Source organism: Glossina fuscipes, unplaced genomic scaffold (assembly GCF_014805625.2).
Source record: "Glossina fuscipes isolate IAEA_lab_2018 unplaced genomic scaffold, Yale_Gfus_2 121, whole genome shotgun sequence".
In the NCBI taxonomy this organism is placed as follows: Eukaryota; Metazoa; Arthropoda; class Insecta; order Diptera; family Glossinidae; genus Glossina; species Glossina fuscipes.
In genome coordinates, this window is record NW_023998464.1 from 6,971,089 (window position 1) to 6,980,499 (window position 9,411).

Sequence of the window (9,411 nt, forward strand, 5' to 3'; positions counted from 1 at the left end):
TATCTTTCAATCGAATTAATTCAATTATTGCAGACTTAATGCATAGCTGGCAAGAGATCTCACAAGACATTTCGGCGAACGGTTTTACATTCAAATAATTACTCTTTAGAATAAGTGATGAAAGTACGATATTTAAAGAAGCGTATTCCAGGCATGCCTTTAAAAAAAGTCAATGCCGGCCAATGTTAATTTTCGGTACGCATTGACTTTTTTCCCGAAACTAAAGTAATTGTGTTAAGGAGGAGTTAGTCCCAAACAAACAATTCACTTGTTATGGTCTCTGATGTCGCGTTTGTACCTTTTGAAAAGCAATAAGCATTGAAATTTGGTGCATATCTCAATTGTTTTTCCCATCATTGGCTATCTAGACATTTGGCACAATAATTTCTTATGCTCTCCTTGTTTGTAAAATTATTCATTTATGCATAAAGCTTTCAGATTCAAATATTTGAATCGGATAATTAATGCAAGATCAACAAAGGCAAACTTAAACAAAAATTGAAGTTAAAAATTTATGAAAAATTTGACGGGAAGAATAAAATTTATGCGACCTTTAGCATCACACATAAAATTATAAAAAAATTAAAAAAGAGAGTTGGAGAAGTTAAACAAAATTTTGTGAAAGAAACATGTGGAGACTAAAAATGAAAAGACACAATAATCAACAGTGACCGAATCTTTTACGCCCACCTTCATCATCTTAAAAAAAAAAACATAAATTTCAATATTCTGTGACCATTTCCGGACAGGTGAGCGATCACCTCAAGATATATATTTCAAGATATATATTTTATCTATGTCTATTGCTGTTTATGAATAACGAGCAAAAAAAACCTTTTCTTTGAGAAGGAGGCTGTTCGCAAGTTACCTTATACGGTAAACGAGCCCTTTGATCGATTTGGCCTCTTTCCCATATCAACTCGCAGACAAGGACCGAATTTTTATGTTCTACACCTATTGTGGTACAGGCTATATTAAGTTTGTGCAGACGTACGTAACATCTAGTTTAAGATAGACCCACCTTTTACTATACCACTCCATTCAGAATCATTTTCGGAATCAATCTAAGCTTGTCTGCCCGCCTGGTGTCAGCCCACGTAATACTGGTTTCAATCGATTACTTTTTTTTTTTTATTTATTTTATTTACATGAAACTCCACTAAAACAAATTAACAGTCGAATTCAAATAACTCTTAGAAGTAAATCTTGTACTAATTAATATTAAAATCTAATATAAAATATGTAAGGAGAAATAAGGAAAAATACATATATGTATAATAATTATTAAACAATAATTTATGTATAAATAAATAAGAAGGAAAAAGAAAAAGAAGTATGTACATAATTAACACAGTGGCACACCCACAACTAGTACAGAACCAAATTACTAATGAACCCCTAAGCCAAAAGCTTGGCTACCGATACAATAATCCTCACCGATTAGTTTTCGAATCATAATGAGATATTAAGACTGAAAGTTAGTTTAAATACGACATAGGCAAATCGCGCGTATTAAGCACAGTTGTTTCGATAGATTTTAAGAATCCAATATTGAGATTAAGTGATAGACATCATTTAGGGTTCTGCATACAATTCTAAACGGGTTAAACAGCTCATAATTATATTTACATTGACTAAGCTTTATAAACATTAAGCGCCTAGAGAAACGATTAGGGATATTAAAGCTTATCTCATCAAGTAATGTGGAAGAATCGATAGTACCATTAATTAACTTAATTAAGAAGGGGACACAAAGAATAAATCTACGTTTATCAAGTGACGATAAGGATAACAGAAGCAACCTATTTCCATATGGGGGGAAAGAGACAAGCGGGTCTCAATTCAAATTCCTAAGGGCAAATAGCAGGATTTACTTTCGAACTACTTCAATTGAATCTACATAACACCTATAGGAATAGGTGTATAGTTTTTTTGTAATGTAAGTGTTCTTCAGCTCATTGGACCACCTCTTAATAAAATCCAGCGTGGACGTAGCTTTACTTAAAGAGAGCTCAATGTGCAGATTAAAATGTAATCTTTGATCGAATAGAACGATAAACAAATCAACGTTTTCCAACTTGTTTGAGTCAATGAAATACTCAGTAATGAATGACTTCCTTCTTAAGGAAGAAAGTTTCTTGCATTTTTTGTAGGTTTAGTTTCATAAAATTTAACGAGCAGTTTGAAGCTAATAAGATTGCGATTCCAAGGAGAAAGCAGCTTAACATCGTCAGCGTACAGATGTCTGTAGGTGTTTAACGTGGATATCTGCCGTGACGGTTCAACTCCACGGTGCCCGATGGCGCACGAAGTGTGGGAACGCACACTAAGCGCCCCGAGAACAACCTCGAGTTCCAGTGGATATACGTACATGGGCGTATCTCCCCGCTGGCGAGGGCGAGGCACTATCTAAGACTTCTGTCTTTCTTTGGGTCAGACGCCTACACCGAGCCGATGCTCTTCCGCTGGTTTAGGCCAACAACAGCAATCACGAAACTTCCGCAATTGGCCGTTCCATAAGGAAGAAAAAAAGGGATGGAGGAAGAATAATGAAGCTTCCGGTTTCTTACGAGAAATTGGCAAATTGAAGTCCGCCAACGCTATGACTATGTCAATAGGTTTAGACTTTTCGGCCACATCAGAAATGAGGGCAACATGTTTCTTATAAATGGAAACATCCGCATTTGGGGGAATGTAGAAACAAGTTACGTATAACTGTTTATTGGCAATTTTCGCCCGAATGATAACAAATCCAACGTCGGGAGGAGTACGAAATTTAATTGATTAGGAAGTGACCGTAGCAGATATGGCAAAAGATTGTGAAAAAATTCCGACGAATGTAAATGAGGCTGTAATCAAATTTCAGTGAGGGGCCAAATAGGCAAACTCCGTGCGCACAAAATTTAGGAAAGTAGAGCGGATTTTTCAGTTTAGGCCTCTAACATTTTGGTAAGCAAAAGTCAATGGCCCTGAAGAAACCTTTAGTTTTTTGAGCATGGAAAAGTTACCGAATTAGAATTTCGGAGTCGGTCCTGAGGAGCGTATTCCTTAATTAAGGAACCAAGTGGCCACAATGGTTTGTTTAGCAAGATGTCCATGTTTTCAGTCGGAACTAATACTTTAAAAGACCAGATAGACTTAAGTTGAGATGGAAACAATTTGGAAATACTTACATGGGACAGAAGGGACTTTTACAGACTGTAAGAAGAACGGAAAGGAGATATGCGAAAATGCAGATCTTAGTGGAACCGTTAATGGAGGCTATATAAAAAAGGGTGAATTTTGTATAATCAGTAAAACGGAACATACAAGCGTTGTATTTTTGGAAAGAACACAACATTATCAAGCCGCATAAGTTAGGAGGTTAGTCTATGAAAGCACAACTAACTACATTTAAAAGATCGTGTGACCATTAACGCTATTCACCGTTCTCACAACGGGCGTTATATTTATGATGAATCTACCTTCCCCCAGCGAAAATAAGTCCGTAATTAATAGTCTGTGTTCATAAGAATGTGGGACAACACCATAGAATGCCAGAAGACAATGGAAAGATTGATTTAAAAGATGAAAATGGAAAATCTGGAAATATAAAAGCAGTTTCCTGTTCTGTTGATGGAAAATATCTACCTGAAAAGAATCTGAAAGAATGTGATCGAAAGAATCTGTTACGTAAAGACTTAACTAATGCATCGAGCGAAAATCTGCTAAGTCAAAATTAAATTAGAGCGAGCAAAGGAAATGATGAAGATGAAAATCGAATTAATTTCAAAAGAGAAAACTCGACCCTGTTGGAATTGTGCAACGATAAAAGTTCTCAAATATTGAAAATAAGTCGAAAAACCGCGGAAAAAGTGTTATACAGCCAGCAAACTTGTGATAAAGAAATACCCTTGACATAAGCCATTAATAAAATCCAAAATATGAATTTAAAGCTGGAAAATATAGTCTTATCATAAATGAAGTGGAACAATCAAAGAGAGCTGAACAAGGACAACTACGCAGCAAAAATTTGGAAAAACATAATGGGAATATGACTTCTCACAAGTCAGAAGAAGATTTTAACGTTCAGAAAGCTTCATTTGAAACAATATTTCGAAGTTATCTACAAAAGAAAAAATATCTCCGGGGGAAGAAAGGAAAATGTATGGCAATGGGTCAAGTAATGCAAAAATATGTAAAATAGGACAAACAATATTTAAAAAAGTCAGTGCATCCTGCGACGATATGCATAATAATGAGAATTTTCGGACCTCGACAAGCTTGCAACAAGGAAAAGGATTACTCGATCAAGAAATTTCTTCTCATGTTCTCTTCTTCCTACTCCCATTGCTGAAAGTCGGCAAGCAGGTCAAATTGAAGTTTGGAAGAAAATTCTCAAACTGTAATTGATATCAAGCAAAAGATTTTTCCTAATTTCCCAATTTCAAATATGTAATTATTAAGTTGCGTCTCGTTTCACACTTAATTTATAAACACAACCATTTGGTTGCATCCCGTTTCACGCTTAATTTATAAACACAACCATTTGGTTGCGCAATACCATAGTCAGCTGTTTTCCCAAGAAAAAATATTAAATTATTTAGGAAAAGAATAATTTTTTTTTTTTTAACAGGACGGGAGCATATTAAGCATAGTTGGCTTTAAAAGAAATTGAAAGTAATAAACTTTATTGAGTATTCACATTATAAATAAATTTTCTTCCGAATGCGATATTCCAGTTGGCATACAGTCTTTCCGCCGTATGATCTTTTTTTCCACTGCTACGCTGTGTTCTGTGTTTTTTACTTGCTACTCATAAAGAGCAGCACATACACCATACAAAGAAACAAGTCCAGCTGACGAAAATGGTAATATAAACAAAAGTTCAGAAGAAGAAAATGTAGCGCAAGCATGTTAAGAACAGCTGTTTCTTTTAATTAATTCGATTATCGTTGATTATATTTAATTTCCAATCGAATATTTCGATTAAAATGAATAAACTAAATGAATAAATATTTGTTTAGATATTTGTGTATATCCCAAATAGTTGCCTAACAAATCCATAAAAAAAACATTTGACTGCAGAAAGCTTTAGATAAGAAACAAAACACAAGTGTGAGGCATGTACATCGACTCCTCCTTTACCCGGTTTCTTACACGATTTGCCAATACACTTGTTTTACACGAATTCTTTCTTTCGGTCGTGTATACATATTGGTGCGAAACATTTGGTGAATAAATTTAAGTTAAATGCCTTTATAGCGATAAAAGTATAAAAATCGAACATCGTTCCAATTGGAGAATATCAAATCACTTAAAATATGGAAACAACTTTAAAGACTGAAAAAGAAGCTAGCGATGAGGAAGATGCATGGAAGATGGGTTCACATGTGAAAAATGAGAGAGGAATTGACAGCTCCGAAACTATTCTTGCAGCTGTGTCCATAAAAATGGAGAGAGGAAGTGACGGAAATGACAATAAAGGCGAGAAAAGTATCAATCCTGTAGATAAAACTACTTCGCTGCAAACTTTAGGTCCATTTATTGCCTCAAAGGTCAATACCCGTAACACTCGGTATATATCGGATGTTCAAGTGGTGTAGGATAAAAAAAGCTTTTGCTTTTCAAAGCTACTTTCTTGATTTCACGCCAAGCCTAATACTTAATGTATATTTTAATAAAAACTGTTGAAAAATCTAAATGAAAATCTTTAATATCTCTGAAAGTGTGCAGAGCAAATAATATCTGGACAAGGAAAGTAGTCGGAAGGCATAGTTGATCAAACAATTTTCTCCGAATCGATGTGCTTACCTGTGTCAGTTAAAAGCCATTGCTAGGCATATTTATGTAAACGTAAATGAATTCTTATGTACATGTGTTTTCGAGACCTAGAAATGGATAAGCGAAATATACATACAAAGTATGTTACATAGTCTTAATACAATAAGTTTTCCTTTTTCTCTCTATATATTTCTTCCTTCTATTTTTTTTCTTTATACATAAACCTAAATTACCATAGATTTGTGCGGGAGAGGGACGATATCGGTAGCGTAGAGGAAAATACGAACATCAAAGAGAAGGTATTTTACCTTATATTCACGCAATGGACAAACGAGAGATATTTAATCTTTAAAGCGGACGACAAAAAGACCGAACACTTTCAGACTCTACGGGTGGGCATTTATGCGAACGGATTTGTTATCAGTAAGGAAGTAAAACGTTTCCTTACATCCCCCCTCATTTCGGGAGAATAAAGACACGGACTCTTTCCCTGCGTCTTCGGACTTTACGGAACCACTGCGCGTTACACACGGAAAGAAACAAGACGCAGCTCAGGAGATCACTTCAATCTAGTAACTACTCAACAAACGACAAAAAAACCAAGACCGTTTAAAAACTTCATAACTCGCCATTATTTTCCCACAGAATTACCGTACCGTTACCCGATTATACCATAATAGACATATTATCACTATAGCGTAGTCAAATATACCTAGGTTGCGCAGTTATTTACTTTCTCATTAAATCTACGGAAAATACGTGTTAACCTTCAAGGAAAACTCATTCTTATATGTTAGAAATCAGATATTTGCTATGCAGTGTCAAATCCGATGCATTTTGTTTCCCTTTTCCCTGGATGCCTGGCCACGTGGTTATTAGTCGAAATATCCCTGCAGACAACATTGCCTCTTCCAGACCATCACATATCAATGATCGTACTCTGATTTTCGTCGATTTGAATGTAATAGAAAAGAAGTACTTCGTTTTTTCGTGAGAACAGCGATGAAATAATTCAATTTCTCATCGTCGGCTTGAGATGGGGCATTATTTACCTTCTTAGTACGCTGACATTTAGCCACACGGGATGGAATGATCCCCTGTCCAAACTTAATATAGTGAGCAACCACTGATGTACATATGTGGTTTTGTAACCTCTTGAGAATTTTCTATTTGTCTGCCCGAATTTTGCAACTACTATTCGTCAATGCACGCTTCAAGAATTTTCGTTACGTAGTTTTCATGATCGCAGCATTTTCACATTTTCCATTCATGCAATATTCACTTTTTTTAAATCTTTGACAACAATGTATATAAATATTCAATGAAATTATGAATCTATTCCTTCGCATACTCTTTTATTTTCGCGTTTCAACTCTTTCATAAGATACTTCCATACACTTGTACTCCATCACTTCTCACATTACGAAATTCACTTTGTTCTGTATCATGTTGTAATTATTTGAAGAAGAGGAAAATGGCCAAACAAAAACAATGCCGTGCATTTGATAGCCAATAAGGGATAACGTAAATGCGAGTACCGAAAGGAATTCTAAAGCGAAAAGTACAAAAAAAACCACGGCGAATTGATCAAAACAGCTACGGTGACGAAGATTATAACAGAGAGCAATAGCGCGAAAGTAGCAACCGGGGAGAAATTTTTAGGCAATCAACGAGTGAAGTTTAAAGAAAGACGGTGAATTCAAAAAAATATTTCATAAAAAATATTACATCAATAACTGTAGAAGATTTATGAAAATTTGTTTCACTTGGTGAAAAAGATCATTTTTCCCATTCCAAGTAAGTCAGTGACCATTTAGCAACTTTAAGAAAGGGATAGAAAAAAAAAAATTTTTTTTAAATTTTTTAATTTTTTTTTCCTTTCTCATATCCACCAATATTCAAAAAAAATATATATACACATTTAATGAATCAAATGTCGTTCTAACCCACTTAATGCTTTAACAGTTAACTAATCATCATCAATATGGCAAATTAATTACGCAAGGGATTTAGATACAACCTACTAAAAAAAAATAAACAAAAAAAAAAAAATAGAAGAATTGTTCCCTCAATAACCTACGATCTATGTGCAATACATCACATCAACGCTCGCTGTATTCAGAAAAGTGGTTGAATTAAACTCAGCTATAGAAGCAGAGAGCCCACGTCGATGAATATGTTTAAAATACCTGTATTCACTGAGGTAAATCAATTGCGTGAGGTACAAACTCGGAGCCCTCTTCACTGCTATCACGACCCAAAGCATCCCCGTCATTGCAACCGAACGAATAGACATGACCTTCCAGAGTAAGAAGCAGATTATGCATACCGCCAGCTGTAACATCAACCACATTTAGCACCTTTTCCACCAGGGTGGGACGCCTCCGTTTAAATTTGGATGAATCGTCCCCCAATCCTAATTGTCCCATATCACCTTGTCCGCATACAAACACTCGACCCGTTACACGTGGTCTTTCGGGTAATGGCAATTGGAAAACCACGCGTTGCATTTTGCGCTTAGGTTCGTCGTTTTCGCCGGCATTATTAATGATGATATTTGCTTCTTACGCTCCGCTATGCGTTGCATTTTGATTTATTTTCTCAAATATATATGCGACCAATTTAAGATAAGGTCAAATTTATTTCTTGCGAAATGTTTAAATCACTTCTATTCCAATATTACGCTATGAACATTAAAAAAAAAAAAAAAAAAAAAAAAAAAAAAAAAAAAAAATGCAAATATACTTTCGGTTATTTTTGGGTAATTTTCTTGATATGTATGTACCTACACTTGATTCTAAAGCTGGCATAGATCAATTCATGATAAGACATAAGCGGGCGTTGCACCTGATTAGAATAGTTAAACAAGGCATTATCACTAAGCAGCCAAAACTCAAGTAGTGACGTAAGTCTCAGTGTGTAGGTCTCATATTGTGCGGTATAGTAAGCTTACACCTCGAGCAAACAAATCTAATAACACTAGCCCTAATTACATCGAAGAGATTGCAACTAATTTCTCCAATAATAATAATTCTTGAGTACTTCGTTAATAGCTGTAAATGCTTCTTTTTCAAATGTCCTAACGTTACCACTCGGTGAATAGAATACTCCAAAAACAGTGTTTTAGCCATGTTTCCGAGGTGGCAATGAGGTCAAATTTGTCGGTAGCCAGGGCTTTGATTGCGTCAAATTTCGTGGAGTGTAAGGCAGGCTTAATACTCTGGCAGTTTACATGTGCTGTCAGCATCTGTTCAGAAAGAGTACTCCCTGATTCAAAGATATATAGCTGCCACACGCGACGGAATATTATGGTTAGTCAACTAATTCATAAATCTAAGGAAAAAAGCGGAGAACCAACTACAAAATATAAAGAGTTCGATTGCAATTATAATAATCCCTAAAAAATACATCATAAAACACTACCTTAACAGCCTAAAATATGCCATTAAGGCACATATTTACTAGTTCTGTACATTTCTTTCAGCACTTAAATTCAGCATTTACCATGGATGTTTTGTTCAGAATTTCCTTACAGCCCTGAAGATCCAGCTTCGTAGTATTACCAGCAGATCGCAACAAAACAGCATAATGGTTAATAGCATTAACAATCCTGACAATCAGCACTTGTCTTATTCAACTCTCCTGCAG